At 40.3% G+C, this 18,094-nt stretch overlaps 1 protein-coding gene across 1 annotated transcript in view; it reads left to right on the top strand.

The window, feature by feature from the left end:
• The window catches only part of NEK7 (NIMA related kinase 7), a 253,273-nt gene that overhangs the window by 222,230 nt on the left and 12,949 nt on the right, over positions 1–18,094 (top strand). The gene's annotated exons all lie outside the window — the stretch shown is intronic.

Genomic DNA, 18,094 nt, shown 5'->3' with positions numbered 1-18,094 from the left:
TTGTAAGAGGAACAGGTAAAAAGTGTCCACAAATGGATTATTCAAAAAGTTTACTTGATGGATTAGTCCAGAATATGTCTTAACCTTACTTCAGGTTTAGTGAACATTTCATTCAAATATGTAAAAAAATTTCAGATTTGTAATTGTGAGTATTTGCTGTGGAAAGCTAATTCTAAGTGCTACACTCAGCTACAAACAGACCATGTGACCTACATGGAAAAAACAGAGTGGGGGATGGATCACCTTGCCATGCATGTTTGTACAGTGCCTAATCCAATGGGGTGGCTTGATCACAGGTTATAAGTACCTACGTGCGGAACAAGTATTTGATAATAGGCTCTTCAATCTAGCAAACAGAGGTGCAACAAAATCCCATTGGTGGCAGTTGAAGCTAGGCAAATGTGAATGATTTCAAATGATGAGTAAACTGAGATTTTTGTAGCTTATTAGTTTTAAAGCATTCATCCAAATTGATCTTTAGTAGGGTTGTTAATTGCAGTTAACTCACGTGATTAACTCAAAAAAATTATTTGCGATTAAAAAATTTTGTATCGCCCTGTTAAACAATAGAATACCAACTGAAATTTACTAAATATTTTGGATGTTTTTCTACGTTTCCATATATATTGTATTCTGTATTGTAATTGAAGTAAAAAAGTGTACAAAAACAAAACAATGTAAAACTTCAGAGCCTACAAGTCCACTCAGTCCTCCTCCTTGTTCAGCCAATCGCTAAAATAAACAAGTTGGTTACATTAACAGGCAATAATGCTGCCCTCTTCTTAGAATCAGAGAAGATTAAGGTTGGAAGAGACCTCAGGAGGTCATCTAGTCCAACTCCCTGCTCAAAGCAGGACCAATCCCAACTAAATCATCCCAGCCAGGGCTTTGTCAAGCCAGGCCTTAAAAACCACTAAGGATGGAGATTCCTCCATCTCCTGAGGTAACCCATTTAAGTGCTTCACCGCCCTGCTAGTGAAATAGTTTTTCCTAATATCCAACCTAGACCTCCCACACTGCAACTTGAGACCATTGCTTTTTGTTCTGTCATCTGCAACCACTGAGAACAGCCGAGCCCCATCCTCTTTGGAACCCCCCTTCAGATAGTTGAAGGCTGCTATCAAATCCCCCCTCATTCTTTTCTCTTCTGAAGACTAAATAAGCCCAGTTCCCTCAGCCTCTCCTCATAAGTCATGTGCCCCAGTCCCCTAATAATTTTCGTTGCCCTCTGCTGGAGTCTCTCCAATTTGTCCACATCCTTTCTGTAGTAGGGGGCCCAAAACTGGATGCAATACTCCAGATGTGGCCTCACCAGTGCCAAATAGAGGGGAATAATCACTTCCCTCGATCTGCTGGCAACACTCCTACTTTTGTAGCCAGCATTGCAAGGTATTTACGTGCCAGATATGCTAAACATTAATTTGCCCCTTTGTGTTTCTGCCACCATTCCAGAGGACATGCTTCCATGCTGATGATGCTCGTTAAAAAAATAATGCATTAATTAAATTTGTGACTCTACTCCTTGAGGGAGAATTGTATGTCTGCTGCTCTGTCTTACCTGCATTCTGCCAATTATTTCATGTTACAGCAGTGTCAGATGATGACCTAGCAAAGGGATCGGCAACCTTTGGCCCGCGGCCCCCCAGGGTAAGCACCCTGGCAGCCGGGCTAGTTTGTTTAACCTGCCAAGTCTGCAGGTTCGGCTGATTGTGGCTCCCACTGGCCATGGTTCACCACTCCAGGCCAATGGGGGTGGCAGGAAGCGGCGGCCAGCACATCCCTCGGCCTGCACTGCTTCCCACAGCCCCCATTGGCCTGGAGTGGCGAACCACAGCCAGTGGGAGCTGCGATTGGCTGAACCTGCAGACGCGGCAGATAAACAAACCGACCTGGCCCGCCAGGGTGCTTACCCTGGCAGGCCACGTGCCAAAGGTTGCCGATCCCTGAGCTAGCACATGTGATTCATTTTAAGAACACTTTTTCAGTGCAGATTTGATAAAACACAAAGAAGATACCTATATGAGATTTCTAAAGATAGCTATAGCGCTCAACCCAAGATTTAAGAATCTGAAGTGCCTTCCAAAATCTGATCAGGATGGGATGTGGAGCATGCTTTCATAAGTCTTAAAAGAGCAACATTCCGATGCGGAAACTACAGAACCCGAACCACCAAAAAAGAAAATCAACCTTCTGCTGATGGCATCTGACTCAGATAATAAAAATGAACATGCAACGGTACGCACTGCTTTGGATTGTTATCGAGTAGAACCTGTCATCAACATAGATGCATGTCCCCTGGAATGGTGGTTGAAGCATGAAGGAACATATGAATCTTTAGCACATCTGGCATGTAAATATCTTGCGACGCCGGCTACAACAGCGCCATGGGAACGCCTGTTCTCACTTTCACATGACATTGTAAACAAGAAGCGGGCAGCATTATCTCCTGCAAATGTAAACAAACCTGTTTGTCTGAGTGATTGGAGGAACAAGAAGTAGGACTGAGTGGACTTGCACACTTTGAAATTTTACATTGTTTTATTTTTGAATTCAATTTATTTTGTACATAATTCTACATTTGTAAGTTCAACTTTCATGATCGAGATTGCACTACAGTACTTGTATTAGGTGAATTGCAAAATACTATTTCTTTTGTTTTTATACAGTGCAAATACTTGTAATCAAAAATAAAGTGAGCACTGTACACTTTGTATTCTGTGTTGTAATTGAAATCAATATAGTTGAAAACGTAGAAAACATCCAAACATATTTAAATAAATGCTATTCTATTGTTTAAAACGATTAATCGTGATTAATTTTTTTAATCGCTTGACCGCCCTAATCTTTACTAAAGTTTTCTGGCTTGTATAAGTGGGTTCTTCAGTAGAACTTCAGAGTTACGAACACCTCAGAAATGGAGGTTGTTTGTAACTCTGAACAAAATGGTATTTTTGTTCTTTCAAAAGTTTACAACTGAACATTGACTTAATACAGCTTTGAAACTTTACTATGCAGAAGAAACATGCTGCTTTTAAGTCTCTTAATTTAAATGAAACAAGCACAGAAACAGTTTCCTTACCTTGTCAAATCCTTTTTTAAACTTTCCCTTTATTTATTTTTTTTTTTTTGTAGTTTATGTTTAACACAGTACTGTACTGTATTTGCTTTTTTTCTTCTTTTTTGTGTGTCTCTGCTGCTGCCTGATTGTGCACTTCCAGTTCCAAATGAGGTATGGTTGACTGGTCAGTTTGTAACTCTGGTATCCAGAACCCTGAGGTTCTATTGTACTTCCTCTGACTAGTGAATTGTAGATGACTCAAATAAGGCTTCCAGTCTTTCAAAATGGAACTGGTTCAAATATTAGAATAATGTTTTTAATATTAATGGTAGATACCTGACTAGCATCCACATTTTTATAGTCACCACTTAAAATATAGGCTGGGATTTTGGTGAAGAAGGAAGGGTCTAGTGGTTAGGCCTAGGATTTGGGAGATAAGTGCCTTGCTCAAGGTCAGACAGAAGTCTGTGGCAGAGAAGTCATTTAGCTCTCAGTGCCTCAGTTCCCCATCTGTAAAATGGCACTGCCCTACCTCACAGAAGTGTTGTGAGGATAAATACATTAAATATTACAAGGTGCTCAGATACTATGCTAATGAGGGCCATACACATATCTTCAATAGGTTTTTCACAAAAACCCCCATTCTATGGGCTTTCAATAGTATTTGGGTGTCTAATGACGTTAAACATAATTTTTCTTGCTTTTTGAAAGTAGCTTCAGGTCAGAGGTCTGCACACTGTCCCCTGGATTACTTACTTAGGTCATGTCTCTAATAGTGTGTAGGGCTATGCTTGAGCCTCTGCACTGGAGGAAATTTCCCCACTGCGTTCCTTTGCATGTCATACTCAGATTATTCTTCCAGTTCCCAGGTATGCCAAACTCAGGCTCAGGTCTGAACTTTGGCAGCAGTCTAAAAAAGTCAATGAATGCTTGTGCGTACACGGCGATCTTCTCTGCACAAACCATCATAACAACCTGCTCCAGTGCCAGATTGGTTGACTTTCGAATTGTATTGCTCTTAGAACTCTGCAAGACTCCACTCTCATGCCAGCAAAACGGAAGGGAGGCAATATAACATAAACGCAGACATGCTTGTTTATATTGCACACACCATCAAACTGATCTTCACCTTCCATGGACCTGAAGTTTACAAGGCAGAAAGAAAAAGAGCTAGAACAGGTCATAGGGCCCAGAGAGAACAAAGAGATTCATTAAACTTGATACTTGCATGTTCAAATTTAAACCAACCTACTGCTTTTTTTTCAGTGCTTTGAATTTTAATGACACATTACTGTAACTAGCATGCATCTAATCTTGCTTTTTTTGCCATTTTTAATGCAACATAGACATTTTGCAAGATTTCCTGGTATATTGAGTTGTGTCTCAATGTTTGGGTGAGACAAATTACCTCAAGAGTGATAAATGATGAAGAAACATACAACTCCTTTTCCAAAGCATGACAAAGAGTGGATTTTCTGGTCATAAAGAAAACAAACAAGGTAGTACTCTAAAGTGACTGACTTTAGTGTCTGGCAGTGGGTTGTTCACATGGTTACATACAGGACCACGTTTTCTTGTGACTATAACACCTTTGTTAGTCACTGAAGAGTATGTCTAAAGATACAAATGAATGCTGTTCTCATGCAGCAAAAGATAATGGTTATACTAGTCCAGTCTCCAACAAGTGCACTACATTTTGCAAAGCATTGTATTGTAATATTAAAATACTAGATTAATTAGAGTTGTGACAAATACCCACACCTCTGAACATGGCCATCTCTATTTGTTATATCCACACCTTTATCTCCCTGCGGGGGAGGGAGTGCTCCCATACATTTTAAAATCATTCCTAGTTTCAACAGATGCTAGAGCATCAAAACTTAATGCTAAAATCTATATGGAACATGCAATTTGCACTTTCTCACTGAGACCTTGAATGTCTTAGTTTGTGCCGTTGAGACTCCAAGTACCTTGGTAAGGGGCACCAAATAAATGCTACTAATAATGAATGGAGTTACTGATCATAGGAATCCCCTGTGATTTTGTGAGGGCAGCAATGTGCTGCACAATGCATAGGTACTTACGGGCTGGGGTGGGAGTAGTGCAAGTTTTAAATTGCGAGATCTAAAAACATGACCACACTTTTTTCAGGTACAATGCTAAGCATCTAAAAACAAAAGTTTAGAAAATATTTGCAAGTAACTAAAAAGGGAGCAGTTTGCTGATTTATTATTCCGTTTGTAGTGTGTTTATTTTTGGGGTATGTCAACTAAAGTCCCTTTGAAATTCTCCAATTCAAAATATCCCACTCAGTTCCATGGTTGGCATTATGTGTTAAAGAAAACATTACTGTTCACAGACCTGATCGCAGCCCAAGGAAGTCTTGAAACTTATAAACAGCTTTTCATGCAGCATGTATGATCTCCAAAACCCCCCCACCAAAAAAACCCAAACGGTGATTATCCCCAGTTTTTGTAATCTGGTTCCCTGTTCCTTATTCCTCTACCTGCTCATCCCTCCATGTCAATTGTGTCGGATACCAGATGCTGGATACAACAGAATAATTAGCTCACCATAGTGAGTGACAGGGGGATGCAAGGTTAAAATGCTAACAGAAGAGGGGCCAAATTCTCAGCAGGTGTAAATAGTGTAGCATCATTAACTTCAGTTGAGACACTCATTTAAAACATTTTAGAATCTGGCCCAAGGAGTTTGCAAATAATAAATAATAAAATTGTAATATAGGCAGAACTGAACTGTGGCACTTTGGGCTACAAAATATTATTAATACAAATCGTTTAAAAGGATTCACAATGGTGTGACGGGTTGGTTCACAGAAAACCCCTTGGGAACTGCCAACTGATGTGCTGAGACTACTCCTGAGCCTGTTTTCCCTGGCAGCTTGGGACTTCAGAACCCTACCTGGTTTGAGCCAGACACGCTAGCCTGCTACAAACTCAGACCCAGGTCTGAAACCATGTCCCCCAACAGCTGCAGGCTTAACTGAAAACAGTTTAAGAAGTGTTCCTGTCTCTAACACTCAGAGGCACAGCTCCCAATGGGGACCAAACCCCAAATAAATCTGTTTTACCCTGTATAAAGCTTATACAGGATAACTCATAAATTGTTCACTCTCTATAACACTGATAGAGAGATATGCACATCTGTTTGCTCCCCCCTCACCCAGGTATTAATACGTACTCTGGGTTAATTAATAAATAAAAAGTGATTTTATTAAATACAAAAAGTAGGACTTAAGTGGTTCCACGTAATAACAGGCAGAACAAAGTGAATTACCAAGCAAAATAAAATAAAACACGCAAGTCTAAACCTAATATAGTAAGAAAGTGATTATAGATGAAATCTCACCCTCAGAGATGTTCCAGTAAGCTTCTTTTACAGACTAGCCTCCTTCTAGTCTGGGTCCAGCAATCACTCACACCCCTGTGGTTACTGTCCTTTGTTCGAGTTTCTTTCAGGTATCCTTGGGGGTGGAGAGGCTATCTCTTGAGCCAGCTGAAGACAAAATGGAAGGGTCTCCCAGGGGCTTAAATAGACTTTCTCTTGTGGGTGGCGACCTCCTCCTCCTCTCCTATGCAGAATCCAGCTGCAAGCTGGAGTTTTGGAGTCACATGTCCATGCATGACTCAGAATTTTACAGGTGGCAGCCATTGTTCACATGCTACCTTGAATGTTCCCAGGTAGACTTCTTATGCGGATTGGAGTCTTCCAAGGTTCCATTGTCTGTTAAGTGTTTCTTGATTGGGCACTTAACTTGCAAATTCTTTTCTTAAGAAGCTGACCAAATGCCTTACTAAGGCTACTTAAAATCAAACAAGTACACAGCCAATATTCCTAACTTCGAATACAAAAACAATACATGTATACAAATAGAATTAATATATTCAGTAGCTCATAACCTTTGCAGAGATATGTTACATGGCATATCTAGCATATTCCAGTTATGTCATATTTACTTTCATAAGTATATTTCCATAAAGCATTATGGGGTGCAACATCACAAATGGATTAGACATTTATATATATCATACCTGCAGCAACACTGGGTAGGATTAAAAAAATCTAAATTCTCACACTGAGGCCATTTCTACACTACCTCGTATGTTGGCAAAATGTATGTCACTCAGGGGTGTGAATATTTCCCCCCCCCCCCCCGAGGAACGTCAGTCATACCTGCATAAGTGGTAGTGTGCACAGCCCTGTGTCAATGGGATAGCTTTTCCCATTGACATAGCTACTGCCACTCATTGGGGGTGGTTGAATTATGCCAACAGGAGAGCTCTCTCCCATCAGCATAGAGTGGCTAGACGAGAAATCATACAGTGGTGCAGCTGCATTGGTACAGGTGGGCCGCTATAAGCTCACTAGTGTAGACATAGCCTTAGACTCAAGACAACTGCTAAATGCCTCAGATTAGGTAAAATTTCCCCTTATGCATGTTATTGGATAACTGACCATTATGGGGATGAGTGAGGGATATAAACCTTCAGAAACATGATACTTAACCTATTTTGCTATTCCAATATTCCTCTAGCTTCAAACTGTGTAAATACAGATCTGGGGACACTAATAGAAGCCAGGTGTGTGTATTTGGAAAAAATTGGCATTCTCTATGGAGAGACTTTTAAAAAAAAATTATTCATTATGAATTTAACATTCACATAATTGACAAGATTATGGACCTAATCCTGCACTTTCAAAGTCAATGGCAAAACTCCCATTGACTTCAACAGAAACAGGATTGGCCCCCGTAAAGATTGTTTACCATTTACTATGAAAGAATTGATTAATACTTGGATTATTGATATGTTAACATCGATAAAGAGGCATTACAATCTACTTTAGGAAGTATCCAAGATTATGAATGACCATCATTATGACCATCATAGTCAAAACTAGTGCAGAGTGAATAAGAAAAACAATTTTTTGCGAATATTAGTTTGATTTATTTTTTCTAAAGCGAATTCCCTGAGTCCAAACTCTTTGATTTCACTTTTTGTGAATATTCTGGCTTCTAGCATACACATTCACAGGCATCAATGTTTGTGGGATCAAACAGTGAATTTGAATGAACGTTGCAGAACATTTGTGTGCCAACAGAACAATAAGTGCTATGCATTGAACAAATGTTACAAATTATTTGGCCAGGCCTAGTCATGGTATCTTGGAGTAAATTCTTGTTTCAGACCATTTTGTGTAGGTGGCGCCAATGGATATTTAAGGAACATTATAGATGTAAAATTTGTTTTGGAAGAAAAAAGAAGTGCTGAATGTGAATTTACTTACCACGTAGCTTAATCACTAATGGAAAAGCCATTAGGTAAAATATATTGGAAGAGCGTGCCACAAAAAATATTTCCCACAGCACTCAAACAGAACAGTTACAAGTTAATATGAAACAATAGCTAACTTCCCCCCCTCCTGAAACTAATACGAGAAGATATGTTTTTAAAATGTGTTAAGATGGTATAAATTGCCATTATTTCATTTATTAAACATGCTTTACTGCCAGCTACAAGCTGGCAAACCACTAGTAAGATGTAAAATTAATTCCCCTGCACATGAGAAGCCAGGGATATGTAATCTATAAAGTAACACCAGAGGTGATTTAAGACCCTCAATATAGGACCATGTGAGTTAAGACTAATTGTTTTAGCAGGGAAATAAGGGCTAGTGGGAGATGCTGCAGTGCATGGACCACAATATAGGACAGCAGTATTAACAGTAGTTATTTTATAGTGCCCCCAAAGTGTGCTAGACTCCTGAAAGTACTGATACAGCCCTGCCCTGCAATGTGCTGAGTAATCTGACCCTAATCAGGCAAGGCACTTAAGCATGTGCTTAATTTTAAGCATGGGAGCAATCCCATTGACTTTTGGGAGTTCTCATCTGTTTAAATTAGAAAAATTGAAATACTGAAGACTCTCATAGCACAGGAAAACTATTTGCCAGCCAGCTCTTGTTAGAATGCTCAACCCATAATGCATAAAAGGGCTGGTCCCCAAATATCTTGCTTAATATCACACGTCCTTAAGGGTCAGAATTATAGCTGGTTGGGAGTTTTCCAATAAAATCTTTTTCCTCAGAAAATGGCAATTTGACAAAATCTATACTGTTCATGGGAAAGGGTTGGTTTCAGTAAAACTCCTGCATCAAAATTTCTTGGAGAAAAAAAAAGTTCAAAATAGTTGAAATGAAAATTTTTATTTTTAGTTCAAAATGTCTTTTAGAACATAAGAACGGCCATACTAGGTCAGACCAAAGGTCCATCTAGCCCAGTATTCTGTCTACCGACAGTGGCCAATGCCAGGTGCCCCAGAGGAAGTGGACCTAACAGGTAATGATCAAGTGATCTCTCTCCTGCCATCCATCTCCATCCTCTGACAAACAGAGGCTAGGGACACCATTCCTTACCCATCCTGGCTAATAGCCATTAATGGACTTAACCACCATGAATTTATCCAGTTCTCTTTTAAACACTGTTATAGTCCTAGCCTTCACAACCTCCTCAGGTAAGGAGTTCCACAAGTTGACTGTGCGCTGCATGAAGAAGAACTTCCTTTTATTTGTTTTAAACCTGCTGCCTATTAATTTGATTTGGTGACCCCTAGTTCTTGTATTATGGGAATAAGTAAATAACTTTTCCTTATCCACTTTCTCCACATCACTCATGATTTTATATACCTCTATCATATCCCCCCATAGTCTCCTCTTTTCCAAGCTGAAGAGTCCTAGCCTCTTTAATCTCTCCTTATATAGGACCCGTTCCAAACCCCTAATCATTTTAGTTGCCCTTTTCTGAACCTTTTCTAGTGCCAGTATATCTTTTTTGAGATGAGGAGACCACATCTGTATGCAGTATTCGAGATGTGGGCATACCATCGATTTATATAAGGGCAATAATATATTGTCAGTCTTATTCTCTATCTCCTTTTTAATGATTCCTAACATCCTGTTTGCTTTTTCGACCACCTCTGCACGTTGCATGGACATCTTCAGAGAACTGTCCATGATGACTCCAAGATCTTTTTCCTGACTTGTTGTAGCTAACTTAGCCCCCATCATATTGTATGTATAGTTGGGGTTATTTTTTCCAATGTGCATTAATTTACATTTATCCACATTAAATTTCATTTGCCATATTGTTGCCCAATCACTTAGTTTTGTGAGATCTTTTTGAAGTTCGTCACAGTCTGCTTTGGTCTTAACTATCTTGAGCAGTTTAGTATCATCTGCAAACGTTGCCATCTCACTGTTTACCCCTTTCTCCAGATCATTTAGGAATAAGTTGAATAGGATTGGTCCGAGGACTGACCCTTGGGGAACACCAGTAGTTACCCCTCTCCATTCTGAGAATTTACCATTAATTCCTACCTTTGTTCCCTGTCTTTTAACCAGTTCTCAATCTATGAAAGGACTTGCCCTTTTATCCCATGGCAGCTTAATTTACATAAGAGCCTTTGGTGAGGGACCTTGTCAAAGGCTTTCTGGAAATCCAAGTACACTATGTCCACTGGATCCTCCTTGTCCACATGTTTGTTGACCCCTTCAGAGAACTCTAATAGATTAGTAAGACACAATTTCCCTTTACAGAAACCATGTTGACTATTGCTCAACAGTTTATGTTTTTCTATGTGTCTGACAATTTTATTCAGACTAATTTATTCTTAACTAATTTGCCCGGTACCGACGTTAGACTTACTGGTCTGTAATTGCCGGGATCACCTCGATAGCCCTTTTAAAATATTGGTGTTACATTAGCTAACTTCCAGTCATTGGGTACAGAAGCCGATTTAAAGGACAGGTTACAAACCTTAGTTAATAGTTCCGCAACTTCACATTTAAATTCTTTCAGAACTCTTGGGTGAATGCCATCTGGTCCCGGTGACTTGTTAATGTTAAGTTTATCAATTAATTCCAAAACCTCCTCTAGTGACACTTTAATCAGTGACAGTTCCTCAGATTTGTCACCCACAAAAGCCAGCTCAGGTTTGGAAATCTCCCTAACATCCTCAGCCGTGAAGACTGAAGCAAAGAATCCATTTAGTTTCTCCACGATGACTTTATCATCTTTAAGCGCTCCTTTTGTATCTCGATCATCAAGGGGCCCCACTGGTTGTTTAGCAGGCTTTCTGCTTCTGATGTACTTAAAAAACATTTTATTACCACCTTTGGAGTTTTTGGCTAGCTGTTCTTCAAACTCCTCTTTGGCTTTTCTTATTACATTCTTGCACTTAATTTGGCAGTGTTTATGCTCCTTTCTATTTGCCTCACTAGGATTTGACTTCCACTTTTTAAAGGAAGTCTTTTTATCTCTCACTGCTTCTTTTACATGGTTGTTAAGCCACGGTGGCTCTTTTTTAGTTCTTTTACTCTGTTTCTTAATTTGGGTATACATTGAAGTTGGGCCTCTATTATGGTGTCTTTAAGAAGCGCCCATGCAGCTTGCAGGGATTGCACTTTAGTCACTGTACTTTTTAACTTCTGTTTAACTAACCCCCTCATTTTTGCATAGTTCCCCCTTTGAAATTAAATGCCACAGTGTTGGGCTGTTGAGATGTTCTTCCCACCACAGGGATGTTGAATGCTATTGTATTATGGTCACTATTTCCAAGCGGTCCTGTTATAGTTACCTCTTGGACCAGCTCCTGTGCTCCACTCAGGACTAAATCTAGAGTTGCATTCCCCTTGTGGGTTCCCGTACCAGCTGCTCTAAATTTCATTTAAACTTTGAAATTTTAATTACTTTGTAGTAAAAAAAAGTTAAGGTTGAAATTATTTTTATTTTTTAGGAGAACAAAACATTTCAATTGAGCCAATCCAATTTTTTTTTGGCTCATTCTTTTGAAGAAATGTTGGAAACTTTGACTTTTTGTCCAGATTTTGGAAGGGAAAATGTTTGAAATCTCAAACTCTCATGCAACATGACAATAGTTTGCCACCCAAATGCTCAGCACTTTGCAGAACTGAGTCCGTACTGCAAAAATGGTCTGTTCCTCAAAGACACTGCGATCTAATTTCACACATGATGCAATAAAGGAGACAGCAAAACAGGAGACAGTAAAACAACAGAGGGAAGAAAAGTTTTTACTCAGAGAAGGCTTGTGCGCAGCATTGTTGAACAAAATTTACATTATCTGTCTCTCTTTTGTTAGTTTCTATCTATCTACCTATATAATATCTATGTAATATCTAGGTATATAGAGAGGCATATAATATACATTTATATATAATAATTTATACGTATATTATGTATACATAGAAAAATATTTAACTCGTGATAAGTAGTAAGTTAAGTTCTGTTGAATTTCCCATACATATTTTGCTTTTGTTTTCATGTATTGTTGAATATTAACTGTTTAGATTTACAAGTGAATTTGAATTGAATAGCTCGTTAAAGCTATGTCCATTTAATACCAATTAGTGGGATCATCTCCCTTTTGTGATCTGCATGATTTCTCATTTCACTGGAGAGCTTTGTTTTAGTCAGATTAACAATTTGTGGAACAGAGTACTAAGCAATAATTTCCATATTTCCAGGAGTAAAATGAAAATACAGTAGCCTCTTGGTAGATCAAATATTTGGGGGAAGAGGGACTTGCAGAAATCTGCATAGATCAGGTAATTTAGTCTCAACACATCCTTCATAAAAGCACCTAGTGCTTTCAGTGAGATAATAAGCGTGCAAGTCAGCATGAAATTCCACATGCAGTCATGTCCTGTAAGTGCACTAGAGTATATTAAATAATACTCCGATGTAACATTTTCCAGGTGTTTTGCAATAATACTCGTTGGGTCATGTACTCATAACAAGCGTTAACATTCCTCACGGAAGATTCAAAGTTTGAAGTGACTTTTGCTATCATAAAATGAGGGATAATCTGTGGTCTGACTTCCACTATGGCATCTTCTTAAGTCTAGGCCTCCCTCATCTCTTTCCCGTCTTCCAGCTTCAGGTGGGTTACAGCTGGATAAAGTCCATTTTCTCTGTCATGCAATTCCAAAAGCATTGGGAAGCAGAAAAAGCCAAAGCTGTCGTTTATGAGAGCATAAGGCAGTGAGGAAAGTAAAACATTTATTTTCTCACTGTAGCACCTACCACCGCACAATATTTCTGCACATGTCTGGAAGTAGAAAATCAAGTAATCTACCAGATTGTTCTCATGAGCTTTTCAGCTCAATATTATGTCGAAAAGGGTGTGCCTGTAAGGGGTGTGTGTATAACCAGACCAACTATAACATATGGCTGAAGTGTAATCTTCAATGTTTGTAGTGACACTTGGGATGTGGGGCAGTGGTTGCATGATAGTCTACAGACTCTGCTCGACCCATGCAGAAGTACTATCAGTGCGTGGTTTCTTCCAGACACACTCCAGGAATTTTCTTCCTTTGCAGTGAAAAAAAGGTAGGGGTAGGTGGATGTGTTTGAGGAAGTGAGTGGGAGTTAGGTCACATTTGTTTAGATGGAAAGGTGGGACAGACACACAAAAACAAAAGAAATGCTGCCTTTGAAGAGTTAAAAAAAGAAAAAGAAAAAGAGATTGATTGCTGACAGTCTCATGATTTTGTTTCTGCCTTTAAATAACTTGAATGAGCAGCAGAAAAAACAGAACTGTCTGTCTTTTTTTAAACAGCTGTTGAATGGAGCTCCAGGACAGCGTTGTATAAAATGCATTGTACTTAGGTTTGCAGAATATACCTTCATTTACTAGACCTTTCTGCTATGGTTTACCTTTTGGTGCCCTGGAAATGTACTTATTTCATGTCTTTGGGCATTATTTCTGAAATGTTGGAAAGGATGGCTGAGTGGCCTAAGATTCAGGGTTGGATTCATGTCTGATCTCAGGATGCACAGTTTGAAATCTCATCCTTCCAAGGTAGACATATTAAGTTCCATGCAGTACCATTATGTAGTGGTCTTTTGGATCAGTCCTTAGAAACCAAGGTTCTTTCTGCTTTGTGTATATAATAAAGGCCAGCTTTTCTGAGCAAGGCCTGTTTGTGTAAGTGTAAATTTGCACCTTCACTTTTTAAGCAGTCACGCCTATACATTCAAGTACACAGAAATCAGAGCTTGAAAACCATGTGCACGGATCTCTGGTCATGCAAAGGCACCTTTGATAATTTTTCCCGAAAGGTCCATGGCACTTTCTGTATCATAGAATCATAGAATATCAGCGTTGTAAGGGACCTCAGGAGGTCATATAGTCCAACCCCCTTCTCAAAGCAGGACCAATTCCCAACTAAATCATCCCAGCCAGGACTTTGTCAAGCCTGACCTTAAAAACCTCTAAGGAAGGAGATTCCATCACCTCCCTAGGTAACCCATTCCAGTGCTTCACCACCCTCCTAGTGAAAAAGTTTTTCCAATATCCAACCTAAACCTCCCCCACTGCAACTTGAGACCATTACTCCTTGTTCTGTCATCTGCTACCACTGAGAAAAGTCTAGATCCATCCTTTTGGAACCCCCTTTCATGTAGTTGAAAGCAGCTATCAAATCCCCCCGCATTCTTCTCTTCTGCAGACTAAATAATCCCAGTTCCCTCAGCCTCTCCTCATAAGTCATGTGCTCCAGCCCCCTAATCATTTTTGTTGCCCTCTGCTGGACTCTTTCTAATTTTTCCACATCCTTCTTGTAGTGTGGGGCCCAAATTGGAAACACTACTCCTGATGAGGCCTCACCAATGCCGAATAGAGGGGAATGATCACGTCCCTCGATCTGCTGGCAATGCTCCTACTTATATAGCCCAAAATGCCATTAGCTTTCTTGGCAACAAGGGCACACTCATATTCAGCTTCTCGTCCACTGTAACCCCTAGGTCCTTTTATGCAGAACTGCTGCCTAGCCATGCAGTCCCTAGTCTGTAGCAGTGCATGGGATTCTTCAGTCCTAAATGCAGGACTCTGCTCTTGTCCTTGTTGAACCTCATCAAATTTCTTTTGGCCCAATCCTATAATTTGTCTAGGTCCCTCTGTATCCTATCCCCACCCTCCAGCATGTCTACCACTCCTCCCAGTTTAGTGTCATCTGCAAACTTGTTGAGGGTGCAATCCACGCCATCCTCCAAATCATTAATGAAGATATTGAACAAAACTGGCTCCAGGACCCATAGGCGCTGACTCCGTGGGTGCTCCGGGGCTGGAGCACCCATGGGGAATAATTGGTGGGTGCTCAGCACCCACCGGCAGCTCCCCGTCCCCCCGCCTCCGCCTCCTCCCCTGAGTGCGTTGTGTGCCCACTGTTTCCCCCTAGCTCCCAGCACTTGCACTGCAAAACAGCTGTTTCATGTGGCTGCGGGGGAGGAGGGAGAACCCCGCACGCTCGGGGAAGAGGCGGGGCTGGGGTGGGGATTTGGGGGAGGGGTCCATTGAGGCAGGGAGGGGGGCGGAGTTGGGGCAGGGACTTTGCGGAAGGGGTTGGAATGGGGGTGGGGCAGGGACAGGGAAAGGGTGGAGTCGGGGTGGGACAGCATGAGCACCCACTGGCGCTAGGGAAAGTTAGCGCCTATGCCAGGACCGACCCTTGTGGCACTCCGCTTGATACTGTAAAATGAAGGGTTTGTCCCAGTGTCCTTGGCAAAAGCAACTGGTACACCAGTTACTGTGCATCAGTGGTCCATTTGCCCGCTCTACCCCCATCCATAGTAGCGATTGGCTCACAGGTCTCACAGCCAGTGCCAGGTTTCTGCTTGTTCCCACGTTTCCTCTAGCAGTGCCTGAGCTCTTCAGGATATAGATCCCTAGCAGGTCAGGTCACTCCATTTTATACAAAGATTTTACTCGTGATCCCTTGAATTGTCTTTGGTGCAGGGACTATGTGTTATTCTGTTTTGCAAAGGACCTCATGCATACACTTGTCATGCTATATATATGATCATCTCTAACAGCACGTGATAGTGTACTGATAATCTGGGTTTCAGAATATATTTTATTATGGAAAATCCCACTGACACAAATCCTGTTGCAATCTAAATCAGGGGAATGGAACCAATTGCAGTCTACAATATGCACAATCGAACAAGTTAACACTGATTCCAACTCTCAAAATCTTGGTTTTCTTTCCTGTAGGAAATTGCTTACTGGTTAGTCAGAAAAACACCTCTCTGAATTCATTCATGAAACTGAGACGGGGAAGACACTCTTATGGATACACTATCCACCCTGCATGAAGGGATTTAGATGGAGTCACAGATCTCCCATGAATAGGAATCATGACATTAAATCCCTATGGATCATAAATGAACATTTATCTCTAAGTGTAGACAGCTAGAGAAACTCTGACAGCGCAAGTGCAGCAGGATATCATTTCACGAGCTAAAAAATCCAAAGACTTGGAAATAATTGTTCGTGCCATGAGTTACTCAAATCAGCTATTGCACTTCCTTCCTAGCTTTTGACTGTATTTCTTAGTTCTCTTTTTCTGGGGAACTTAGTTTGGTTTTAAGTCATATTTTATAGTGCAGCTCTTCCTTTTGAGGCAGCAGAGGCATTTTTATAACTTTAGATTGCAAGCCTTTGGAGGATTTAACCAATTCATTAGGCTGTGCTACCGTGGACCCAGTCCTAGTCCCACTGAAATCAACAAGTGTTTTGTGATTGATTTCAGTGGGAGCAAGATTTGGAATGAAAACAAATGTCAAAATCATGGAATTTCCCATGAAATGGAAATTTTGGTCCCTACACAGTTGTATACGTGTTGAAACCCTGTTGTGTAACACAGTGTGAGGAGGAGATGTGAGATTGGCACAAGGGAACCTTCCTAGAGAGTTGCCTGATATTTATTTAGCCATTGATTTCATTTATAATTATAAGAGGGGGCACTTTTATAGGTTCCAATGGCAGTTAGGCACCCAATTCTCAGTGAAAGTCAATGCGAGTTAGACACCTTTGTGCCTTTGCAAACGTCCCCCTAAGTGCCCATCCTGTGCTCTGCATTTGTGTTCAAAGTCTAAACATTAATAATCAACGTCATTGTAAGATCTGGGCTCAAATTGCAGCAAGGGAGGTTTAGGTTGGACATTATGAAAAACTTCCTAACTGTCATGTTGGTTAAGCACTGGAATAAATTGCCATGGGGGTTTGTGGAATCTCCATCATTGGAGATTTTTAAGAGCAGGTTAGACAAACACCTGTCAAGAATGGTGTAGATAAAACTTAGTACTGCCAAGAGTTCAGGGGACTGGACTAGATGACCTCTCAAGGTCTCTCCCAGTCCTACAGCTCTATGATTCTATGAATTTCTGCCATATTACTAAATGTGCAGTGTGTTGGGGAGGGCAACTGTCCTTCTTGATGGAATTGGTTTGGGGTAGGGGGAAAGGGATGTCATGTAGCATACTAGAACATTATGAGTGCAGCAGACATATCACTAGAGCTGTTCTGAGAGAAACTCTGACATAAAAAACATCATTCTGAACAGGAACAAAAATTCAAAATTTTGAAATTTCCTATGAAACTAAATTTCTGTAAAAAAAAAATCATTTTGGGTCAATCAAAACATTTTAATGTCAATATTTTATATTAGTTTTATATTTTATCATTTTATAAATAGGCAATTGGCTTTGTAATTGGGTTTGTAAGTGGAATTCTAATTGGCTTGGTGTCTCGTAATTGGTATTCTAACTGATTTGGTACTTGTTTTGCTCAATTGGTATTCTCACGGATCACTTGTAACTGCTGTTCCAATTGGTATTATTCTATCTATGCTATGCTTTGCTATATTTTGGAAAGACACAAAGGACCGGATCCTCAGTTGGTGTAAATTGACAGAGATTAATTAAAGACAGTGCAGGTTTGCCCACCCCAAATGTTCAAAAACCATGAGCCAGGCCCCTAAAGAGCATGAGATTAACAAACAAACAAACATACAAACAAAACCACAGCCAGGTTCTTTCTATTTCCCTTCTTGTTTCTGATCCTTGAGGGTGCACTAGGTCACATTTTCACGCTTTTCTCTGCAACCCTGAGGACTAGAAACTTACTTTAAACAAAATGAAACCAGAGATACCCCTCT

This window comes from Chrysemys picta, chromosome 8 (assembly GCF_011386835.1).
Source record: "Chrysemys picta bellii isolate R12L10 chromosome 8, ASM1138683v2, whole genome shotgun sequence".
Classification (NCBI taxonomy): Eukaryota; Metazoa; Chordata; order Testudines; family Emydidae; genus Chrysemys; species Chrysemys picta.
Note: the sequence above shows the minus strand (reverse complement) of the source record. Positions and strands in the feature narration are given on the sequence as shown.